The sequence below is a fragment of the Adiantum capillus-veneris genome, chromosome 7, assembly GCF_014529385.1.
Source record: "Adiantum capillus-veneris isolate H3 chromosome 7, ASM1452938v2, whole genome shotgun sequence".
Taxonomy (NCBI): Eukaryota; Viridiplantae; Streptophyta; class Polypodiopsida; order Polypodiales; family Pteridaceae; genus Adiantum; species Adiantum capillus-veneris.
This window is the reverse complement of record NC_140937.1, coordinates 33,558,468-33,582,788: the sequence shown is the minus strand read 5'-3', so window position 1 is coordinate 33,582,788 and position 24,321 is coordinate 33,558,468. Positions and strand designations below refer to the sequence as shown.

Sequence of the window (24,321 nt, the reverse complement as noted above, 5' to 3'; positions counted from 1 at the left end):
CTCTGTACAGTGAGCTTTTTGTTGTAGGCATCCATGATTCCCTGTACACGAAATAACCAAGGAATACCTAACAACACATCACATCCGTCCAGTGGCATGATGTAAAATTCTTCAGCATCTACATAGGACTTGATATGTAGGCGCAACTTTCCAATGATGGGTGTCACAGTCTCTGTATGGCCGGGACATGCCAAACCTGCCTTTGCCGTATATCCCATCTCTTCAGGTCTGATTCCCAACTTTGAAGCCAATTCTGGGGAAATGAAGTTGGCTTTGGCACCTAGATCAAAGAAGATAAGCACTGTTTGATCGCTGACCTTTCCCCATGCTCTACAAAGCTCACTTGCATCTGAATTTGGCTTATCGCCCACCATATCTGGCATTAGACCAGCCATGGGCTTCTTTCCTTTCCTATCCTCCTTGTCTTCAGAATCAGCTGGCCTTTTCTTTGTAGGATAATTGTAAGCAATGTGGCCAGGCTGCTCACAGATAAAGCATTTGTTCTCTGACCTCAGGACCTTCTTTTGCTCTTCCGACTTGCGAGGAAAACGTCTTTTCCATTTCTTCGCTAGTCCCTTTTCTGATTCAGCCGTAGCTTTGTCTTTCCCTGTGTTGGCTGGCTCCCGAGTCACCTTCGGAGTCTCCTTGGGAACATACTTCTTCGCTGAATTTTTCTTGGCTGATCCTTCCTTGACGCCAGTATTGAATTCACAATCTTCTCCCTTGAGCAAACCATTGCCAGTGTTTGCTACTTCGATGAGCTGCGTCAAAGTAGTGACTTTGGTCTTCGTGCAGTATTTTCTCAATCCTTTGGGTAGGCCACAACAGTATTTTTCAATCTGTTCTGTCAATGGCACAAACCTATAGGAAGTTAGTGGAAGTAGAGCTTTCCAAAACTTCCGATTATAGTCCTTTGTAGGATAATTGTAAGCAATGTGGCCAGGCTGCTCACAGATAAAGCATTTGTTCTCTGACCTCAGGACCTTCTTTTGCTCTTCCGACTTGCGAGGAAAACGTCTTTTCCATTTCTTCGCTAGTCCCTTTTCTGATTCAGCCGTAGCTTTGTCTTTCCCTGTGTTGGCTGGCTCCCGAGTCACCTTCGGAGTCTCCTTGGGAACATACTTCTTCGCTGAATTTTTCTTGGCTGATCCTTCCTTGACGCCAGTATTGAATTCACAATCTTCTCCCTTGAGCAAACCATTGCCAGTGTTTGCTACTTCGATGAGCTGCGTCAAAGTAGTGACTTTGGTCTTCGTGCAGTATTTTCTCAATCCTTTGGGTAGGCCACAACAGTATTTTTCAATCTGTTCTGTCAATGGCACAAACCTATAGGAAGTTAGTGGAAGTAGAGCTTTCCAAAACTTCCGATTATAGTCATCCAGATTTCTGCAAGTGGCAGCATTAAGCTGGTGCCATTCTGTCATGACATCTGCTTCAAAGTCATCAGATAACCATGCTGCTGCAAAAATCTGCTTGAAGTAAATCCATGTGGACGGAGCTTGCCCTTGAAGCAATAAAGTTGTCCACCATTGTCCCGCATTCCCTGTCAAGAAAGTGGCTGCCTTGCGGACCTTTGAAGCCTCTGTAAAGTTCCCCCCTGCATAGGCCTTGTCAAACTGCTGGAGGAATGAGAGGGCCTTCTTCCTGTCATCAAACACTGTAAAGGTCGTGAAAGTCACACCTTTGCCACCTTCTTTGTACGGAGTTGGGCTCTCCAACGGCGTCAAATTGTCATATGGAAGTGATTGAAACATGGAAACACTGTTAGGGTTCATTTGTGTTCGCTGACCGCAATTAAGTTGACCTGGAAATGCCATATTTGGCTACTGATTTGTAATTCTAGTCATACCAAAATCTGCCCGTGGCATCCCAAATTGGCCGTGAATGCTTTGAAACCCTGGTAGCATGCCCGTGACACCATACATGGGGTTAGGCATCATCGTTTGAGCACCCCCAAACACTGCTCCTGGCGTGTAAAACTGATTTCCAGGTGCATGACCAGCCATGCTCTGGAATACCGATCCACCTCCAAATAGCCAGGGTTTACTGAACGTGGTGGGAAGACTTGTTGCATAGCCTGTAGGTTGCTTCCCTGCCCATTAGAACCAGCTATAGGCTGCTGAAAAGTGGCTGGCTGAACTAGTACATGTAGAAAGACTGGCATCTCAGCCACCTGTTCTTGCATCTTCGGCACATGTTGTGGAGACTGCATGTTCTCCATTGACTGTGCAGTATGAATCACCTATGCTCGAGCCTTAACAGGCTTTTGAATATGACCCAGTGACCCAACTTGCTGAGACGGAAGAGGAGGTTGCAGAAAGGCTAAAAACCTCGGGTTCTACATTACTTGTGTGAACATAGCCACAGCAGTAGCCAACTGGGTCCTGAATATATCATCATCCGTCTGTGGTGGTCTTGAAGACCCACCCACTTCATGTGTCTGTTGACCTTGTGAAGAGGAAACCTCTTCAGTCACATCATCTGGTCTGTCAGCCATAATTGCAATTCCTTGTGTCTGGTCTATGATCCCCTATGTCTTCAAGACCAACCTGACCAAGCCTCACTTCTGTGGGAAAAAGTGATTTAATCCCGTCGATGGAACCATGACACCGGCCTGTACTTTCAAAAAGGGCGGTAGACTTTACTTCAAACCTTGATTTAGCTTTCACCCATTATTAGTCGTCTATTCTACCTGTACTTTCAAGACACAACACGGGGGAAAGGGATACAGGCTGCTAGAATGCACCTGTATGAGAAGATCGACACCAGATTGGCCCCTAACTTAGGCGCCCCTTTCGGTATTTCTTTATTGCTTAAAAGAGAGAATAAACGTTGTGGTTCCCTACAAGCTGCCCCACACAAGGTCGGCGGAATTTCAACTGTTCCAGCCCGATTTCGGCAGCATAACTGTACTAGGATCCTTCACAGTCAGTATTCCCACGCATTGAATGACTTTCCCGACGCATACGGGCACTTTGCAAGACCTGGCAAGAATCTGCAGCACGCTGAATTCTCTGTTTTCAGCCCTGAAATTGCGCCAGATCACCTGTACAGCGGTCCCCTCGCGTCCCCGAACCTCCTGGGGGTATTAGGGACCTTTAAGGGCCAAAACCCTAAACCTGCAAAAATACACAGCAGGCTGTAATTTACTGTTTTGGGCTCCGTTTCGTGTGCCGGTCACATCCGTAGCAAGTCCTCGAGCTTCCGCACCTGTAGGGCTACTTGCCCTTTGAATCGGACGAGATTTTTGGCGTGAAACCTCTCCGAATTCACCTGTACCTGCGGGGGATTAGCCGCTAGCTAATCCAGTACCTGTGCAAGAGGCTCTTGCCTCGGCAATCGCGCATGAACCCACACAACTGTACATTGGTCAAATGAAAAGCCCACTAGAGGGGCATAACATATTGGCATAGAGGAGAGAGAGGGCAGTGCGTAGCGTGCAGGGCATCACTCCTGGCACCACATTGTACATAGGAGGGAAAGCAAGCACTCCATAGCTCTTAACCTGTGACAAAATCTGAAAATGAGCCTCTCTCAGCTTAAAATTCAGCGCCACTTCTTGATGCATGAGGCAAGTGCACCAGAAGGTGCCACTTGGCACATTTACAAGCATTTTCCCGTTTCGGGGTTGCCGCCTAAAAATCTCCCAACTGGTTGCCCAGTTGACTTCACGGCAGAGTAAGAAAATGTTCCCCTTGTCATTCCGGAGGTAATGACGCAAACACATTTTCAGGTCCCAAAATAGCAGTTCCCTAAATTTTAGGAGATGCTGCTATTGTATCTTTCTAGGTCATCTGACCTCCTTTGTACATTGCAGCCACACCCAAAACTGAAATGTAGCCTCTGTAGGAAAGGATTCCACTTTGGCTAACCATAGTCTTTGTCCAACCTTAGTGCTCTCTTGCCCTCAGGCCTGGACTCCCTCTGGACAGTTCCACACTAGCTATGCAATGCAGGGCAGTTAGATTTCCCGAGGGGTGTTTCCAAAAAGTGAAAGTAAATAGAGAATAAGAAAGAAATCAACAAAAAGGATAGATAGTAGTCACACGCTGGTGACACATATCAGGATACCCATGTCCTACCGTGCGAGATGGGCCATCATCTTGATGCGGACAAGATCACACATGCTCAAAAGTGAAACTGGAGGATGGCTGAATATTGATGCAAACATGAGGAGATGCACTCAATGCAACTTGAACTCATTGGAAAATGAGCCACATGTAACCCTTGAATGTCCAGCATATGCACACATTTGGGTCGACTTTCCCCAACTTATTCAAGGATGTACCACATTTGGGGAGCTTCTCTCAAGAACACATTCCTCTCCAGTAGCACTAGGCATCTATCTTGCCAAAGTGCTAGAACATCACACCACACTCAAACAAAATCACCACAGAATCATGACACGTCCCTCCTTCACATGGGAAGGGGGGAGTCTCATGTATGAGATTTTGGGTCCCATGGGTCATTTTGGCCCCCCGAGGACGTAAATACATCATCATCATCATCATCTCTCTCTCTATCTATTTCTCTCTATATCATGTGGCTTCAGTAATAAGTGATAAATCCTATTTATCCGAAAGCTATGCGCTTCCGTTTGTGGCAAGTGCAATTTCTGGATTTCCGTATGGACTGCCACGTCAGCTTGTCGACGTGTTTTACGGAGCTGTCACGTCAGCATTGTGGTTGTCTGGGGGCTAGCTGCCACATCATCAGTTTGTGACATACCCCCCTGTTGAAAGAATTGTAATCGTTCTCGATTATGCCTGCAAAAAGAGACAGAGGCCATAAACTGTCTCAGTAGACACTGACTGTTAATACCGACACGCTAGGCACAACACATCTAGCACGTGTACCAATCGACAGTCGCATCACCGGACATCATAGGACATCACTTGACAAATCACATTCAAATTCATTCCAAATCTCAGACCATGATTAATGGCAACGTATTTAGCAATCGCATTTAGATCGAGTCGGGACCTCACAAATGCTTGATTAACTAATCCATATTGCAATCATGTCTATAAAGATTTATGAGACCGAAATGCTGGAATCATTTCGTCTATCAGTTCCTACACTCAAACAAGTCAAGTACAAATCAATTAGTATCATTTTCGGGAATTCCAGTTTATAAAGTCATTCAGTAGAATACTATCAGCCGTGCAGTATCCCTGAAACCCAATAGGACATCAGTGACTATATAAAAAATCGGGGTAATCCGTCGACAAAGAAGCGGAGCGACTCCCCTCTTGTGCAAGCGCGCTGTACTAGATTCACCCATACTAAAATCGGGGTTCTATCGGAGTAGACTATGCTAAACCGAATGCTTCAAGGTAAAGTTCCAAAATCTGAGGAGTATTTTCTAGGTCCTCCTCCTCCATTTACTTCGCATCAAATGCAGGATAGTTCTTGAATCTAACCGAGAACCGCCTAATCGCTTTACCTTTAATCTTTCTATCTTTATGTGCCAATATCTGTTCTGGAACGAGTATCTCCTCGCTTTCCTCCAGTTCGGGTTGCTCATCTGGCCCCTTCATCGGGCACATCGCCTTTAAAAGGCTTCAAGAGACACACATGAGAAGCATTGTCAATTCTCCAAGTATCGGGCAGCTTCAGTCTAAAGGAGACATCATTTTTCTTTTCTTTTATCCTGAAAGGTCCATAGTATCTCATGCGAAGCTTTGGAAAAAGCTGCTCCTTTCCTTTTCGTTTCTCAGGCATGCCTTCTCAAAACGTGAGCACGGAATCGTCTCCTTTAATTTCAAGTCGTGACCATGTCGATCTGCTGCCTTCTTATGTCTTTCTTGAAATTTCTCTAAAGCCTCCCGGACCAAGTCCAAGTCCCTCGTGAACTGGTTGGCTTCAAAAATCTTACTTTCGTGCTAAGGAAGGGTGGAACCTTCGTAGCAAATTCAATAATCTCAAATGGTGCCTTTCCCATTAAAGAGTGATCGTGTTTTTGTAGGCAAATTCCACCAAGGGCAAAAATACTTTTGCCATGTAGTCTTCTGATCCAAAGAAGAAGACTAAAACAAATCCAGTACGGCTGAATTTGCAATCTCAAATTGCCCATCTGTCTACGAGTGGAAAGATGACGAGAACTGCAACCGTGTGCCAATGTTCTCCCAAATAGCCTTCCAAAACAAACTCGTGAATCGGGGATCTCTGTCAGAGAGAATTATCTCAGGCATGCCATGTAATCTAAATATCTGGGCAATGAATAGTCTCGCTAAGTGATCTGGCTTGATTGTTTTCTTCATTGGAATGAAATGAGCTTGCTTGCTAAATCTGTCAATAACAATCGAGATACCATCGTGCCCACTCTGTGTCTTAGGGAGATGAAAAATGAAATCCATAGCAATACTTTCCCAGGGGTGGGTGGTAATGGGTAAAGGTTGTAACAATCCCTGTGCTTTATGCCTGTCAAACTTGACCTTCTGGCATACCAAGCAACTGCGTACAAAATCGTCCACGTCCTTCTTGAGTCTCGGCCAAAAGAAGTATCGCTCCACACCTTTCAAGGTGGTATCAATGCCGCGGTGACCTGTAAATGGTGGACAATGGCATTCGGTTAGAACCTTTTCCCCCAACGGCTTTGTAACGCACAACATCGTTTTCTTCCATCAAGTAGCCATCCCGAATGGAATATCCCGCTACTACCTCCCCATTCTGTATTCAACTGAATACATTTGCAAAATCTGTATCTGTGGCATACCGATCGAGCATGTCCTCGAAGCTTCTATGGTGTATTGCGTAAAAAGCTAGAACCTACGGCTTCCGGGACAAAGCATCTGCCACCAAGTTCTTTTGTCCCTGCGCATGGACAATCTGGAAGTGAAACTGTGACAAGATGTTAGCCCATCGCATCTGCTTTTCCAAAAGCTGCTTTTGTGACAAGAAGTAGCGTAAACTCTAGTGATCAGTGAAGACCATAAAACGGCTCCGAGTAGATAATGTCGCCACGGAGTAAGAGCATGGATAACCGCCAAAATCTCTTTCTCATAAATCTGTGCTGTCAATTCCGGCCTTGAAAACAATCGGCTCTCATAGGCAATGACATGGCCTTCTTGCATATAAGACCGTTCCCAGACTATGACCACAAGCGTCACAATATACTTTGAATGGCTTTTGCAAGTCCGGCAAAGCCAACACTGGTCCAATAGTCAGTTTCTCTTTCAGTGTCTGAAAGGTAGTCACCTCTGTGGGTCCCCACGAGAAAGGGACTCCTTTCTATGTCAGAATGTGCAAAGGGTAAGCAACCTCTGCAAATCTTCTAACGAACCGCATTAAGTCCAAGAAGCTTCTAGCTTCATGAACATTCTTCAAATCGGGCCAATCACGTATAGTTTCAATCTTGGCCGGGTCCATCTATACTCCTGTTGCTGAGACGATGTGTCTCAGAAAGTGTATCTTTGAAAATCCAAAAAGTCGTCCTGAAAGCTGTCTTATAGACGTCTCCAAGACAATATAGATCTGATGATAATCACTTCTTCATATTAATTCGGCTAGTAGAATTCTGAAGTCTGTCGAGTATATCATCGATCCTCGTAATGTGGAAATCTCTTCTGGTTCATTGTTTCTTTATCTTGGTGTTGGCTAACGCTGTAAGGTGGCCGGTTCGGTGGTGTACTACCACGAATCAATCATGTGATCTTCACAACGTAAAGGAGGTAACTCGCTTTGTACGCCTTCCAAGAAACAGTCAGCCTCTTTGGCATAATTTTGTCGTTTCTTTTCGAGGTCAAACATATTCGACCTTCAATCATCATTTAGTACTCTCAAGAAAAATCGAGTAAAGAAATTGAATTTCATCAAGTACAATCTCTTGCCCTGCATTTGTCAAAAGTCGCTTTCATACCCCGATAGTCAACCACGGCGTTGTTTCTTGTGGTACCAAGGGATTCCTAGGAAGACTTCACAACCTCCCAAGGGCATTACATAGAAGTCCTCGTGCCCTAAACACCCCTGACATTGCAAACGAAGTTTGCCAATGATTGGTGTAATGGCAATATCCCGTCCGGATGTCGCTAGAACTGCTTCCGCTTGTGGCCTCAGCCTGTCGGGCAATATTTCAAATCGAGCCGCTTTCTGATCTTTCACTTTGCCCTAAGTGCGACAAAGTTTGTACTTTCGTTCATCTGATTCAGTTCGGGCCCCACGCAATGTGGTACCATTTCTGTTTTCATCTGCTTTTTCTGCCACATTCCTCTGCTGCTCTAGAACTCTCTGGCCTGTCTTCAGTCTGTTCTTGCTGTGCCTTTTTGGGGCACTTTGCGGAGATGTGCTCATGTTCCCCGCATCCAAAACACTTCCCCTCTTTGAGATAGATAATCCTTTCTCTAAGAGCCTATCGGGGACGTGTATTTTTTCTTTTCTTTGTTTTGGGAACTCCTTCTCTTTCTACTTTCATCGTGAGAGGTCTGTTCAGTGTTGGGTTCTCTGAGTCAAGATCTCATAAGTGGGGTAAGTCAAAATTCGTAAATGTATCGCAAAACCCCGTTTCACATGACCCATCAATTCTTCAAAAGGATTCAACTTCTGTTCCAAGCAGTAGTCTCTGATCTTTGTAGGAAGTTCGTAGCAAAACTGCTCAATCTGTTCCTTAAGCAAGACCTTTGTAAATGAAGAGGCTGGTAGAAAAGAGTTCCAAAATCCAAAGAATCTCCCTTCATTCAAAGATGATTCCAAGCATTGCTTTTGGGCATTGCTTTTGGACCAGATGCTTTTGAGTTTGAAGGCTTTTCACTGTAATTGCTTTTTAGGCCAAGGGCCTTTAAATATGAGGTTAGGGCTCATTCTTTGGCATGCTTCGTGGAGGAGGTGCAGAGTCTAGAGTACCGGCTCGTACTGTGTTGATGCAATATAAAGAAATACCGAAGGGGCGCCAAGGTTTGGGGCCAATACTCTCTGGGGTGGAATTCTGTCACTATGTGTCGCGTGTCGTCTCTCTCTCTTTCAGTTCTGTTGTTATTGAAGTGCTAAAAGTTTGTTCAGTCTGTTCTTTTCTATTGGCACGTGGTGCCCGTCTTGTGACAATGGTATTAGATCATTAGGCGTGTGCTTTTCTCACCCGAACTTATTAGCCACTCCCTCCCTTACTTCATCGCGCATCGGACACGCTCCCGTCTTCACTGCTCATGTCTTACAAGGCATAAGCCATTAAGATCACTTGCAAGAGAAGGATCCAATATTTTTTTCGAGCTGCTGTTTTTCTCAGAGAAAGTACCATGCAGATGTCTATAGCTACCAAGCCGCACACTTCCAAGGACTTGGCAAGCTTTCAAGAAAAAAAATTTTTGCCCGAAGTTATATGGTTTCTGACATCTTCCTTCGGAGTGCAACTTCTGGCAGAGTGGGGTATCCTAAAATGCCATGGAAAACCCTAGCAGATTATAACTTGAAATTTCTCAACATCTCTCAGTAGATGTCTCTTCACGAGCAGATGACCTTGGAGATCCAGTGCAATTGCTATCTTGAGACCCTCATCGCGGCCAACGAAAACACTCTTTGTCCAAGACCTGATGGACCATGCTGTGCTCGGCTACGACCCTATGGAATGAACCTAACCCTAATTTTTTTTGGTGCAGGTTTCAGGATGGAAAGTCAGTTGACTTTTCGGCTTGACTGATGTCAAGATTGGTTTCTAAGTTTGGAATCTGTTTGAGAACTTGTTTGGCGATCTTGTTTGGAATTTGTTTGAAATGGATGGTATCTGTTTTGAACCTGTTTTGGTGCCGATTTGAATTGTTTGACTGTGGTTTTAATACTGGTTTCAATGATTGGTGATTTTACTCCCGGGTGGAGGGTGAGAAAAGATGTTTCAGAATTCTTGTTCATACTCATGGCCCGGACCCTTGTGGTTATTTGCGGGGGAAGTATTGAATGATTAAAAAGTGTTGTTTTTACTCATGCCCAGACCCTTGTGGTTATTTACGAGGGGAGTATTGTTGTTGTTACTCATGGCCCGGACTTGCATGGTTATTTACGGGGGGAGTATTAAGAAGTCTGAGCAGTGGTTACTCTCAACACCTCCAAACGACGCAGGCTGCTGTCTGGGGGGCGTTTGGTTGTAAAAGGCCTCTATATCTCATGGCCCGGACCTTTTTAGGTTATTTGTGGGAGGAGTGATGAGGGAATCGTTGAACAGCTCATGGCTCGGACCTGGATGGTTATTTGCGGGGGGAGTGTTCATCGGCGGCTTTATGTTTCTATGTCTTGTAACTTGCATATGTGAGCATTTGTGTTGCATTGTGATGTGCCAACTAATGAAGATTCCTAATTGGATGAGATTGCCTGGGTATGTAATTTTAGTGCATCAAGACACCCGTGGAAGATCAATACGGTCTGGGTGTGATGGCTAATTTTACTACGCCGGAATATCAAGAGTTCCGATCTGGACGAAAGGAGAAGCTAACTCCTTGATCAAAAGAGCAGAAAGGAGAAGCTAACTCCTTGATCAAAACAGCCGAAAGAATAAGCCAACTCCTTGATCAAAAGAGCAGAAAGGAGAAGCTAACTCCTTAATAAAAAGAGCAAACTGATTGTCCCTCGAAATGTCCCTCGGAAATTTTTGAGCTAACTTGAGTTGTTTTGCAGATATGATATAATCGCGGACGATTACTCTCTTTCAAGAAGGGGAGATGCCACAAACTACTGACGTGTCAAAGCCTAAAGAATGGAGCCAACTTACAGATGCCGGCCGAGGGGCCTAAACCCTAAGAAGAACAAGTAAAAGAAGAAGTCCTACCAACTTATGGGGACCCCGTCCGATGGGGCCCCAAGTGACAAAGGATTAAAATAAAGCAGGACCCGCACACACGTAAAAATTGATGACGTGGCAAATTTCCGAAAATTGCACTGGCATGATGACGTGGCAGGCTGTACGGATTTCCGCGTTTTGCGTTGGCCGATGACGTAACAGTTGTACGGATTTCCGTGATTTACGCTGGCAACTTTTTGGCATTGCTTTTGGACCAGATGCTTTTGAGTTTGAAGGCTTTTCATTGTAATTGCTTTTTAGGCCAAGGGCCTTTAAATATGAGGTTAGGGCTCATTCTCTGGCATGCTTCCTGGAGGAGGTGCAGAGTTTAGAGTACCGGCTGGTATTGTGTTGATGCAATATAAAGAAATACCGAAAGGGGCGCCAAGGTTTGGGGCCAATACTCTCTGGGGTGGAATTCCGCCACTCTGTGTCGCGTGTCGTCTCTCTCTCTCTCTCTCTCTCTCTCTCTCTTTCAGTTCAGTTGTTATTGAAGTGCTAAAGTCTGTTCAGTCTGTTCTTTTCTATTGGCACATGGTGCTCGTCTTGTGACATCGAGCATTTCCCTTGAAGAAAGAGGTAGCCCTCCGAATCTTGGAGTGCTCTTCTTTATATTCTTGAACTTTCGTGCTTTTATCTTTGAGGAAGTCATACTGGTTGGCTTTATAGAAATGCTTCTTCTTTGCGTAAAATCTGTGATCGTCGGAGTCTGAACTGTCTGAGTATGTCCTCTGTAGAATTGTCAGAAACTAGGTGAAATCTAGGCTTCTTTGCCTTTTTCTTGCCCTTTTCGAAGCTTTGCTTTTTGTTTCGCGGGTGTTTGGTAGGATTCTTTTTGAGGGCTTACAATTTTTGGAAAGAGTGGAATTTAAGGCTAAGTACCAGGGTACATGGAGAAGAGTTAAGAGGAGTTAAGGTGAGTAAGGTGTAGGTCAAATACCAAGGTATAATAGTACAACTTTAAAAGTGGAATTTGGGGATAAGAGGGTGGGGTAAAAGTGTGAATAAGGGGCTACTTCAGGTGGGAAGAAATAGTAAGTAAAAATTAAAGTGGTAAAAAGTAAACAACATGAGGGTGGCATAAAAAGACTCCAAAGGTAAAACTTTAGGGGAGGGAGGTATGGGATTCAAGCGTCTCCAATTTTTTTTGGGTTGTATAGGGCAAGGTGGAATAAAAAACCGATAAACTAAAAGTTTAAAAGAAAACAATTCAGTAGGCGAGAGGGGTTGGGGTGATGTGGAAGGCGCAAAAAGAAGACTAATGGTGTGAAAAGTTAGTATTGAGGGGGGCGCAAGCTATGTACCAGAAGGCTGTGGATATTTGGTCCAGAGGTCCAACATATGGTAGTTCTAGGGAGGTAGGAAAGGTTGGTATTGAGTTGGCAAGCTTTAGAAATGGGATTGCTAATACATTGGGAGGGTAGCATTTTTCTAGTGGTGGGTATGAAGGGAATTTTGAGCACAGTGGGTAGATTTCTTGTTATTTTGTGCGAGGGTAGGAGGAGTGAAGTGCGTTTGAGGTAAGAGACTTTGTTAAAAACTTTTAGGAGGAAGCTAGCCGGGTAGCCCTTAGCCCGCCGAAGGCGAAAATAGAAGAGGTTGCGGAGGTAGAGGTATCCCTTCAAGGTAGATTTCCGAATAATATACCTGTTGAGCTCTGAGATGATGAAGGCAACCTTTTGATGTGTAGGGTGCCATGAGATCCAAGGGATGTAGTTGTAGGCATTCAAGGGTTTTTGATAGCAATGGGAGTCCAAGAGGCTAGATGAAGTGAAACGGGCCCCTTTAAAGAATTTGATATCAAGGCAATGGCACGGGTATGGGAGATGGTACTAGAAATTTTAATGTGCTCTTGAAGAGGTTCACCATAAGATTTTAAGAGATGGGTAACGGTATTGAGGGATCCTTTCCATAGTCCAAAAGTATCATCCACATAACGCTTGAAGTAGAGGAGGTTACGGTTGAGTAAGAGGGGGCAAGAGGCTTCCAAGTGACACGGTGCCTTTGGTTTGTTTCCAAAATTTTCCTTTGAAGGTGATGTAGTGATGAGATAAGATAAGGGAGGCAAGAGAGAGGACAAAATGGGATTTGTGAGGGTCAAAAAAGTTAGAGATGGTAGATTTGAGAGCGGTGAGGCCTTGAAAAATTGGGATGCTAGGGTATAGGGCTTCTACGTTAAAAGTAAAGAGGAGGGTGTTAGGTGGGAGAGAAGTTTGTCGAAGTCTTGGATTAGGGTGAGGGAGCTTTGTAGGTGTTGTTTCTGGCAAAGGAGGATTCGATAGAGTTCCAAATGGAGCCAAATAGAAGCTTTCTCAAAGAGGTAACCTTTACAGGAACAAATAGGTCGAGAGACTATGGATGGTTATGAAGTTTAGGGATGAAGTAGATAGGACAAGGTTTAAGGGGTTTTTTAAGGGGGGAGAGGATAAAGTTGCGTTCAATAGAGGGGAGAGCGGAGTAGCGGAGGGTGATAGAGGAAAGAAGGGAAGCTAAGAAGGCAAAAGGAATGTTAAGGCACGGATCATAGGTTGAGCGGTCATTGAGATGTAAGAGGGCATCTTTCTCATACCAATCTAATGGTAAGATAACTATGCCAAGATTTTTGTCGGCGGGTTTTATGATTATTGATGGGTTCAAGGAGAGGCTAGAACTAGCTTCAATGACAAAATGGGGTCACTTTGAAATAGGAAAATTACAAGCATTCAGAATGAGGTTAAAGTTATGTTGGTTAGTGGACAAAATTTGGTTAAGATAGGGGTTTATTAGAGGTTGTTTCCAAAGAGGGTTGGTTTCCTTAAAAGGAGAGGGCGAGGAAGGTTTAAGGTTTTTGAAGAAGAACTTAAGGTTGAGATTTTTTGATAAATTGTAGTGTGAGTTGAGGAGTAAGAGAGGGGAAGGGTTTAGAGGGGGAGGGATGTATTTTAAGCCTAAGGCCAAACATCGCCTTTCGGAGAGAGAGAGAGCTCGAGGTGCCAAGTTGTGGATTTTGAAGTTAGAGATATCATGCTCCAAGGTTGAAACTTGAATTTTGCCAAAGAGAAAAAGTTTGTAGCCTTGTGGATTAGTGAGTGGAAGCCACAACTTCTTCTTGTTCTTCCTTTTGGAGTGGGGGTTCGGGAGTGGCTTTAGAATTCCAAATATATGGGAGGAGGGGGGCTTTGGAGAAGTAAAGGTGTACCCAAGTGTATGGGTGGCTAAACCTTAATCCCTCCTCCCAGTGTAACAGGGAACGAGCGGAACACAGCCCGAACGTTTCGAAACGGCGTTCTGGATGAGTCCCATTCCCAAAACGAAGTCGGCAACGGAACGCTGTTCCGAAATGGGGTGTAACCGGAACGGTGTTCCGGAACGGGGAGCGAGGCGGAACGGGCAAAAGTAGGCATTTGGGGGCAAATTTGGGGCTGTTCGGGGGACATATTTGGTGCAGTTTGAGGGCAGGTTCAGGGGCAGTTTTGGGGTTGTTTCGGAGTTTATTTGGGACTAAGCTGAATGGAGGTAATTCAAGCCTTACTTTAGTCGACCGTTCCGGCCCCGTTCCTGTTCCCGTTCCCGTTCCGACCCCCCCTCCTGCTCCCCATTCCCGTCCCGCTCCAGACCCTCCCGTTCCCGTTCCCCGTTCCCGTTCCGGGTAACTATGCCTCCTCCCTTTGTTTTTTCCCGAGTGGTTTACCTTGTGGTAGGTGGTAATATTACGAGAGTGATCCTTATTGTGCGGGGGCGGGTAAGAGTGGTTGAGGATTTTTGAGGTGGAATTGAAGAGGAGGAACCAATGGAGACGGGTGTAGGATTGAGGGTTTTAAGAGGGTAAAGAGGATAGGCGGGGGTGTTGGGGGAAGGAGCAAATTTAGGTTTTTTAGATAAAGGGAAGGGCTTTTCAGGGGAGGGTTTGGAGGGAGGTTGAAGGGGTCATTTATTGGAGGTTACAAAGGAGGGTTGGGGATGGGGGTGGGGGTGTTTAAAGGGAGGGGAAAATATTATTGGAGGTGGAAAAGGTTTTTTAGAATGGAGGTGGGTGGATTTTTTAGAGGGAGAGAAGACCGGCTTAGGTGGGGACGCGAAAGGGGAGACTTGAAACTTGGGAGATATTGAATGGAATTTTTCTGTGACAACTTGTTCTACAAGTTCTTTGATGGTCTGCTCCTTGGGGAGTGAGCAATTCTTCTTCAATGTTGTTGATGGCCTTCTTGCGGGCAAGTTTAGCTACATCCTCTTTTAAGGTGGATCGGTATTCCAGAGCATGGCTGGTCATGCACCTGGAAATCAGTTTTACACGCCAGGAACAGTGTTCGGGGGTGCTCAAACGATGATGCCTAACCCCATGTATAGTGTCATGGGTATGCAACCAGGGTTTCAAAGCACTTAGGGCCAATTTGGGATGCCACAGGCAAATTTTGGTATGGCTGGAATTACAAATCAGCAGCCAAATATGGCATTTCCAAGTCAAGTTAATAGCGGCCAAGGAACACAGATGAACCCTAATAGTGTTCCCATGTTTCAGTCACTTCCATATGACAATTTGACGCCGCTGGAGAGGCCAACTCCGTACAAAGAAGGTGGCAAAGGTGTGTCATTCACGACCTTTACAGGGTTTGATGACAGGAAGAAGGCCCTCTCATTCCTCCAGCAGTTTGACAAGGCCTATGCAGGGGGAAACTTTACAGAGGCTTCAAAGGTCCGCAAGGCAGCCACTTTCTTGACAGGGAATGCGGGACAATGGTGGACAACTTTATTGCTTCAAGGGCAAGCTCCGTCCACATGGATTTACCTCAAGCAGATTTTTGCAGCAGCATGGTTATCTGATGACTTTGAAGCAGATGTCATGACAGAATGGCAGCTTGTAGGGATCCACAGCGTTTATTCCCTCTTTTGAACAATAAAGAAATACCGAAAGGGGCGCCTAAGTTAGGGGCCCATGTGGTGTCCGTCTTCTCATACAGGTGCATTCTAGCATCTGTATCCCATTCCCCTCTCTTGTGTCACTATAGCGCAGGTAAAATAGACGACTAATAATGGGTGAAAGCTAAATCAAGGTTTGAAGTAAAGTCTACCACCCTTTTTGGATTGTACAGGCCGGTTACATGGTTCCATCGACGGGATTAAATCACTTTTTCCCATAGAAGTGAGCCTTGGTCAGTTTTGGGCTTGAAGACACAGGGAATTGAAATTATGGCTGACAGACCAGATGATGTGACTCAAGAGGTTTCCTCTTCACAGGGTCAACAGACACATGAAGTGGGTGAGTCCTCAAGACCACCACAGACAGATGACGATATATTCAGGACCCAGTTGGCTACTGTTGTGGCTATGTTTACACAAGTAATGCAGAACCCAAGGTTTTTAGCCTTTCTGCAACCTCCTGATCCGTCTCAGCAAGTTGGGTCACTGGATCATATTCAAAAGCCTGTTAAGGCTCGAGCACAGGTGATTTATACCGCACAGTCAATGGAAACACCTGTACACTTGACGGAGAACATGCAGTCTCCACAACCTATGCCTAAGGTGTAAGAACAGGTGGCTGAGATGCCAGTCTTTCAAGCTGTACCAGTTCAGCCCGCCACCTTTCAGCAGCCTATAGCTGGTTCTAATGGGCAGGGAAGCAACCTATAGGCTATGCAACAGGTCTTCCCACCACCTTCAGTACACCCTGGCTATTTTGGAGGTGGATCGGTATTCCAGAGCATGGCTGGTCATGCACCTGGAAATCAGTTTTACACGCCAGGAACAGTGTTCGGGGGTGCTCAAACGATGATGCCTAACCCCATGTATAGTGTCATGGGTATGCAACCAGGGTTTCAAAGCACTTAGGGCCAATTTGGGATGCCACAGGCAAATTTTGGTATGGCTGGAATTACAAATCAGCAGCCAAATATGGCATTTCCAAGTCAAGTTAATAGCGGCCAAGGAACACAGATGAACCCTAATAGTGTTCCCATGTTTCAGTCACTTCCATATGACAATTTGACGCCGCTGGAGAGGCCAACTCCGTACAAAGAAGGTGGCAAAGGTGTGTCATTCACGACCTTTACAGGGTTTGATGACAGGAAGAAGGCCCTCTCATTCCTCCAGCAGTTTGACAAGGCCTATGCAGGGGGAAACTTTACAGAGGCTTCAAAGGTCCGCAAGGCAGCCACTTTCTTGACAGGGAATGCGGGACAATGGTGGACAACTTTATTGCTTCAAGGGCAAGCTCCGTCCACATGGATTTACCTCAAGCAGATTTTTGCAGCAGCATGGTTATCTGATGACTTTGAAGCAGATGTCATGACAGAATGGCACCAGCTTAATGCTGCCACTTGCAGAAATCTGGATGATTACAATCGGAAGTTTTGGAAAGCTCTACTTCCAGTAACTTCCTATAGGTTTGTGCCATTGACAGAACAGATTGAAAAATACTGTTGTGGCCTACCCAAAGGATTGAGAAAATACTGCACGAAGACAAAAGTCACTACTTTGACGCAGCTCATTGAGGTAGCAAACACTGGCAATGGTTTGCTCAAGGGAGAAGATTGTGAATTTAACACTGGCGTCAAGGCAGGATCAGGCAAGAAAAATTCAGCCAAGCACGTTCCCAATGAGGCCCCTAAAGGGACTCAGGAGTCAGCCAACGCAGGGAAAGACAAAGCTATGGCTGAATCAGAAAAAGGACCAACAAAGAAATGGAAAAGACGTTTTCCTCGCAAGTCAGAAGAGCAAAAGAAGGTCCTGAGGACAGAGAACAAATGCTTTATATGTGAGCAGCCTCGCCACATTGCTTACAACTGTCCTACAAAGAAAAGGCCAGCTGATTCTGATGACAAGGAAGACAAGAAAGGAAAGAAGCCCATGGCTGGTCTAGTGCCAGATATGGTGGGCGACAAGCCAAATTCAGATGCAAGTGAGCTTTGCAGAGCATGGGGAAAGGTCAGGGATCAAACAGTGCTTATCTTCTTTGATCCAGGTGCCAAAGCCAACTTTATTTCCCCAGAATTGGCTTCAAAGTTGGGAATCAGACCTGAAGAGATGGGGTATACAGCAGAGGCAGGTTTGGCATGTCCTGGCCATACAGAGGCTGTGACACCCATCATTGGAAAGTTGCGTCTACATATCCAGTCCTATGTAGATGCTGAAGAATTTTACATCATGCCACTGGATGGATGTGATGTGTTGTTAGGTATTCCTTGGTTATTTCGTGTACAGGGAATCATGGATGCCTACAACAAAAAGATCACTGTACAGAGCAGGGGAAAGACTCACATTCTGGATGTAAAGCTTAAAGGGGAGTCTATTCCTACTGTATCAGCTTCTGCTATTACTTCTGTAATGAAAAAGCATCTTTTTGCGTACTTGGTTTTTGCACGTGAAGTGTCAGATTGTGATGAATCAAATTTATCTGTGCTAGATAAAGAAAGGTCAATGTTTTTACAACAGTATAGTGACTGTTTTTCCGATTCATTACCGTCTCAATTACCGCCAGAGAGACCCGAGGACCATGCGATAGATTTGGTGCCAGGCAGTAGCCCACCAAATAAGCCTCCGTACAGGGTTAGTGCGGCTCAGCAGAAAGAGATAATGGGCCAAGTACAGGAGCTGTTAGAAAAGGGGCTGATTCAGCCCAGTTCATCTCCATTCTGTTCTCCAGTGTTGTTGGTGCAGAAAAAGGATGGCTCATGGCGTATGTGCATCGACTACCGTGCACTGAAGAAGAATACCATCAACAATAGGTTCCCTATACCTAGAATTGATGATATTATGGACAAATTAGAAGGAGCAGCTATGTTTAGCAGGATAGATCTAAAGAGTGGGTACCATCAGATCCGCATTAGATCAGAGGATGTGCACAAGACTGCTTTTAGAACAACGTTTGGCCTTTACGAATTTTTAGTGATGCCCTTTGGTCTCACAAATGCTCCTGGTACGTTCAATAGGATGATGGACAGAATTTTCCGTCCACACCAGCAGTTTGTTGGTACATTCTTTGATGACATGATAGTCTACTCAAGGAATGAAGAGGAGCATAGGCATCACCCGGCCATTGTGTTCAAAGAGCTACGCAGTCATAGATTGCTCATCAATGCAAAGAAAAGTGAGTTTTTTCTGGAAGAGATTCACTTTCTGGGACACATTGTCTCAAAGGATGGTGTCATAATGGATCCTGCAAAAGTTGAAGCGATCAAGTCATGGCCAAATTTGAAGACGGTGCATGATGTCCGAAGCTTTTTGGGACTATGCTCCTATTACAGAAGGTTTATCCGAAATTTCGCTGAGATTGCTTCACCTTTACATGCTCTTCAAAAGAAGGCAGTCACCTTTAGATGGACACAAAAAGAGATTTCAGCTTTTAATCTCTTAAAGGAAAAGATGACTTCAGATCCAGTCATTGTGTTGCCAGATCTTAGGAAGTCATTTGTGGTCCAGTGTGATGCCTGTGGTAGTAGCATTGGTGCAGTGCTAATGCAAGCTGGCAGGGTAGTAGCCTATGAGAGCAGAATTTTGCAAGGGCCAGAGATGACCATGCAGGTCTATGAGAAAGAGTTACTGGCTTTGATTCATGCGCTCTTAAGTTGGAAACACTACCTGCTAGGTGCAGATTTCGTTGTCCAAACGGATCATCAGACCTTGCGATACTTCTTGACACAAACAAAGTTATCTGAGAAGCATATGCGATGGGCAAATATCTTGTCCATGTTCCATTTTCAGATTGTGCATGTGGAAGGCAAGAAGAACGTTGTGGCTGATGCCTTGTCAAGGAAGCCACAAATTTCAGCTGTGTCGATTCCTTATCATCATGAACTTGATGATATGAGAGAACAGCATGCAAATGATGAAGATTTTGCAAGGGTCTTCGAGCAACTAATGGATGGACAACGTCATGAACACTATCTTCTTAAAGACGGGTTCATGATGATGCATGGCAGATTGTGTGTCACAAAGCCATTGCGACGCAAAGTTATGGAAGAGAGTCATGTCCCACCGTATGCAGGGCATTGTGGTATCGATGCTACAGTTAAAGCGGTTGAGACATTCTTCTATTGGCCTACATTGAGAAGAGATGTGGATGCCTTTGTGCGAGAATGCCTAATATGCCAAAAGGTCAAGTTTGACAGGCAAAAGGCACCTGGGTTATTGCAACCACTACCTATTCCAGATAAACCATGGGAAAGTATTGCTATGGATTTTATCTTTGATCTTCCGAGAACGCAGACAGGAAACGATGGTATTTGGACCATTATTTGCAGATTCCGCAAACAGGCTCATTTTATTCCTGTCAGGAAGAAGATAAAGCCAGATCAGATGGCACGCTTGTTTATGAGCAATATTTTCAAGTATCATGGCATGCCACAGTCGATTGTTAGCGACCGTGATCCACACATGACAAGTTTGTTCTGGAGAGGCTTGTTTGAGAATATGGGCACCACGCTCAAATTCTCTTCTTCATTTCATCCTCAAACAGATGGGCAGTCAGAAGAAGCAAATTCTACTGTCCTAGATCTGCTGAAGTGCTATGTGTCAGAGCATAAAGGAAAGTGGGAGCAGTATTTGCCATTGGTGGAGTATGCATACAATAATACAGTGCATTCATCAACTGGCAAGGCACCCTTTGAGATAGTTGAAGGTGGCAAGAAAGTTCCTCCCATACTGCATACAAAGGACAAGATATTTGAAGCAGATAAGTATGTTCAGGACATGGATGAAATGTACAAGAAGGTCAAAGTGGCCTTAGAAAGGACTCAGGCAAAGCAAAAGAAAGCAGCTGATCGTCACCGTCGTGAAGTGGTATATTCACTTGGTGATTGGGTGCTTTTACGCTTTGAAAAGGCAAGGTTAAAGAAGATGAAGGGCAAGGAAAGACTGTTTCCAAAGCTCAGCATGCGTTACTATGGGCCTTTTCAAGTGTGCGACATAATCAGTGATGTTGCATATAGGCTGAAATTGCCTGACAGTTGGAAGATTCACAATGCGTTTCATGTGAGTCTTCTCAGACCCTATGTGGGTGATGTGCCAGAAGATATGCCAGCTGAAGATCAGCCGGAAGTCAAGGAACTTGACGAGATCTTGGTCCCTGAACAGATTTTGGCACACAAAGAAAGGAAAGTGAAAGGCAAGGTTGCTAGGCGTTACTTAGTAAAGTTCAGAAACTATCCACCAATGGATGCTAAGTGGATGGAAGAAGGTGAACTTGCAGAGTCACCAACTGTGTTATCACTTTACCTTGAAGCCTTCGATTTGCAACCTACTTGACCCCTTGAGTTTCAAAGCTACATGGATTGTCAGTGTGACAATGGCTTCTGAAACAAATGATGTACATGGTATTTAAAGTGAGCTCAAATGAAATACCTGTTACATGAATGTTAGAGCTGTACAGATTGTCAGTTTGGCAATTGCTCTTATGCAATGTCCAAAAGTTGGTTAGTGCTATAGAAGTGAGTATTTCTTGTCAGTTTGTCAAGCATACAGTGATTGCTTCTATTGAAGAGTACATGTGTAACTGCATTCTTAAACTGTCGGTTTGAGTATGCTCGAAAGTGTTACGGGATCCAACGTGTACTATAAGATAGTGGCAAAATGTGCAGCTACCATTTTGTCATTGGAAAGTTAGTGACTCAAAGCAATGGCAGAGTGCGAAGCTACCACTATGTCATTGGGACACGGTTCACACGCAGGCAATACATGAGTCGACGAAGTGTTGAATACACCAGGGTTGACAATGAGCATGTATGTGTCGTGTATGTGTCGACAGGTGTTGAATACATCAGTGTTGACAGTAAGCATGTACGACATAGATGCAAACGAGGACGTTTGAGATTTCAAGAGGGGGGTATGTCACGAGCGTGTGACTACTATCTATCCTTTTTGTTGATTTCTTTCTTATTATCTATTTACTTTCACTTTTTGGAAACACCCCTCGGGAAATCTAACTGCCCTGCATTGCATAGCTAGTGTGGAACTGTCCAGAGGGAGTCCAGGCCTGAGGGCAAGAGAGCACTAAGGTTGGACAAGGACTATGGTTAGCCAAGTGGGGTCATTGACTAGCCAAAGTGGAATCCTTTGCTACAGAGGCTACATTTCAGTTCTGGATGTGGCCGTAGTGTACAAAGAGGGTCGGATGACCTAGAAAGATACAATGGCAGCATCTCCTAAAATTTAGGGAACTGCTATTTTGGGACCTGAAAATGTGTTGACGTCATTACCTCCGGAATGACAAGGGGAACATTTTCTTACTCTGCCGTGAAGTCAACTGGGCAACCGGTTGGGATATTTTTAGACGACAACCCCGAAACGGGAAAATGCTTATAAATGTGCCAAGTGGCACCTTCTGGTGCACTTGCCTCATGCATCAAGAAGTGGCGCTGAATTTAGGAGGGGGAGAGCCTCATTTTCAGATTTGTCACAGGTTAAGAGCTATGGAGTGCTTGCTTTCCCTCTTATGCACAGTGCGGTGCCAGGAGTGATGCCCTGCACGCTACGCACTGCCCTCTCTCTCCCCTTTGGCAGTATGTTATGCCCCTCTAGTGGGCTCTTCATTTGACCAATGTACAGTTGTGTGGGTTCATGCGCGATTGCCGAGGCAAGAGCCTCTTGCACAGGTACTGGATTAGCTAGCGGCTAATCCCCCCGCAGGTACAAGTGAATTCGGAGAGGTTTCACTCTAGAAATCTCGTCCGATTCAAAGGGCAAGTAGCCCTACAGGTGCGGGAGCTCGAGGACTTGGTAAGGATGCGACCGGCACGTGAAACGGAGCCCGAAACAGTAAATTACAGCCTGCTGTGTATTTTTGCAGGTTTAGGGTTTTGGCCCTAAACGGACCCTAATACCCCCAAGAGGTTCGGGGACGCAAGGGGACCGCTGTACAGGTGATCTGGCGCATTATCAGGGCTGAAAACAGAGAATTCAGCGTGCTGCAGATTCTCGCCAGGTTTTGCAAAGTGTCCGTATGCGTCGGGAAAGTCGGTCAATGCGTGGGAATACTGACTGTGAAGGGTCCTAGTACAGTTATGCTGCCGAAATCAGGCCGGAACAGTTGAAATTCAGCCAATTTTGTGCGGGGCAGCTTGTAGGGATCCACAACGTTTATTCCCTCTTTTGAACAATAAAGAAATACCGAAAGGGGCGCCTAAGTTAGGGGCCCATGTGGTGTCCGTCTTCTCATACAGGTGCATTCTAGCATCTGTATCCCATTCCCCTCTCTTGTGTCACTATAGCGCAGGTAAAATAGACGACTAATAATGGGTGAAAGCTAAATCGAGGTTTGAAGTAAAGTCTACTGCCCTTTTTGGATTGTACAGGCCGGTTACAGTTTCACTCTCAGACTCTGCGTCCAGATGCTCTGAGAAGTGAAGCCCTCACCACTTATTTAAAGGTTACAAGGAATGCCCAAAAGCAGAGCCCCAAAAGCTTCAAAATCAAAAGCCCTGAAAGCAAAAGCTCTTTTCCCTCTCTGATAGAGAGTTTCTGAAAGCAAAAGAAAATTCTCTCTCTCTCTCTCTCTCTCTCTCTCTCAATGGTTCTATATGGACACATCCGGAGCGCATAGAGGAGATCATCAGTGAGCATGACTTTGTATGTTTTACGGAGACACATGAGAGCCCAGAGAGAGGACTACCTGTAGTCACAGGATTCCAATGGGAGTCGACTTACAGGACCATCACCAGACAGAGTACAGCTCGGGGGTCAGGAGGGGTGGCCATACTATTCAAACAGAGCTTACACAACCGGATACAGGTGATGAGTAGAGACAAGGAGGCATGCTATATGTGGGTACGGCTAGAGCTCACCCACGAGAGAGGGCTATACATTGCCATATGCTACTTTTCACCACATGGATCACGATATGCTATCCAGGACCCCTACTCTCGACTGTCGGAGGACATTTCTCACTACACATCACTCGGGGAAGTCCTCCTCATGGGGGACTTCAGCGGGAGGACACAGAGCCGACAGTGTGAGATCTATGATATGGAGCAGCCGGAGATCATGAGGGCACTTGATGCAGAGGACATGGGTGTGAGTAGAGTGTCTGCAGATGGGGGACAGGACAACACTGGATATGGCAGACACCTTCTTGAGCTTGGCAGCAGGCATCATCTCGTTATTTATAACGGGATGGCGAGGTGGCCAGATTCTGGGGGATTCACTTGCTTCCCACACAGTGGCGGAGAGAGCACAGTAGACTATTTGTTGGGCTCTACCCAGACAGCAGAGCTTATACACTCCTTCAGCGTTGCACGCACACCGATAGGGGCGGATCATACTTATCTCACATTCTCCCTTTTTGCTACACAGCTTGCTGACCCCCCCGCCTCCCCCCCTCACACTTACACTACCATTTCTTTCACTCATGAGCTCACTCCTGTTTATATACATCACCTGCATGAGCACCTTATACACTTAGACCCCACAGCACCTCTAGACACACTCACCACACATATTACATCCATCTTACACGAGTCAGCCACTCAAAGTTTCCCACATCGCATACACACACACCCTCCACGCACTGGCACTATGCCACAAAACAGGTGGTACGACGACGAATGTCGAGATCTACACAGACACCTACATATACTGGAGATCAGAGGGGA

The 24,321-nt window shown here is 45.4% G+C and overlaps 1 protein-coding gene across 2 annotated transcripts in view; it reads left to right on the top strand.

Annotated features, from left to right (window-relative positions):
- LOC147453660 (uncharacterized) overlaps nucleotides 1-24,321 on the top strand; it is a 98,082-nt gene that overhangs the window by 27,080 nt on the left and 46,681 nt on the right. The window lies entirely within an intron of this gene.